A 1238-nucleotide genomic window follows, 5' to 3' on the forward strand; every position below is an offset into this window, starting at 1 on the left:
CTTCAGCAGCATTGTTGAAGGACAAACATTCGATCCTTCATTTGTGCGACTTGTGAACTTCAACACCAGTCCTCCACATCACCGCGCAGCCCATAGCATCGGATCAGACAGAGGACGCATGGAAAACGCATGGACGCATTCCGTTAGGCGCGATCGCATCCGCACAACTAACTAACCGCCCGGCGGGGCAACACTTTTTGCCGCACGTTTTTACACTCCAGTTACCTTGTAATGCGTGGTTTTTACACCGAAATGAAATCATCCCGAAGAGACAAAAACGAAGCATTTTGTTTAATTACTTCCGAAGGTAACGTTCACGGGCAAGGCCGCGTCCGCTACCGTGCGGTCCGGGGCTAATCGCTGGCGCCACTCCGCGTGGGGCTGCCGCCGCGTTTAAACCGCTCGCATTCCGCACAGGGTCACACAGTCGATTCACGATACAAAAACTACGGCAAGCCTTACAAACACCGCTTCTTAGCCGCCTCGCGTGAACACGTGCCAAAGCCGGGTGTCATTTTCGGCGAAATAGGCTCGCGTGCCGTCCAATCTCCTGGGAGATCCGATCTCCTCGGGGATCTGCTAAGCTCCTGGCCGGATGTGCGTACCGCTGCAGAGAAAGAACGGCCGTAGCCGGCTGTCAGTCTCCCTCTCCCCTCCCCTCGCCGTGCGTTGGCAGCCGTGACCTTGCCTGGCTCAGTCCGCCGTGTTTTCGACGGCGTCGACACGTCTTCCGCCCAAGGTCGACCTGCGCATTCCGCGCGCTCACGAGCACCACGTCACCCCGGTGACATCACCGGCTCCGGGATCAGGCGACCATCGGAGCCGGCCGCGCCGCCCACTGATCTGTGTGGCGGGAGCTGCGGGAGCTGCGGGGCCAGCGGGGCCAGCGCGAGCTGCCGCGGGCTGGGAGCCGACTGGCCGGTGCCCGCCGGACGCCGCGCTGTACGGCGCCGGCTCGCAAGCTCCGCCGCGTGTTTACGCGCCCGGCTCGGCGCCGCCGCCACAGCCGAGTGACTCACCGCCGGTGACCCTACAAGGCGGAGCGCCGGCCGGCCTGGGGGAAGGCGATTGGGATGCAGAGCAGCTGCCGCGCCGGCCCGACTCAACCCCCGCCTTAAAAGGCCTCCCCTGACCGGACTGGCAACGAAGGCGGTCTGGCCGCGCTGTGGCGGCGGCGGGCGGCAGGCCGCTCCCCCGAGCCGGCGGTGCTTGCCGGTCAGCGCGGGGGCATGCTGGGA

This window comes from Pollicipes pollicipes, unplaced genomic scaffold (genome assembly GCF_011947565.3).
Source record: "Pollicipes pollicipes isolate AB1234 unplaced genomic scaffold, Ppol_2.1 Scaffold_6138;HRSCAF=7277_pilon_pilon_pilon, whole genome shotgun sequence".
Lineage (NCBI taxonomy): Eukaryota > Metazoa > Arthropoda > Thecostraca > Pollicipedomorpha > Pollicipedidae > Pollicipes > Pollicipes pollicipes.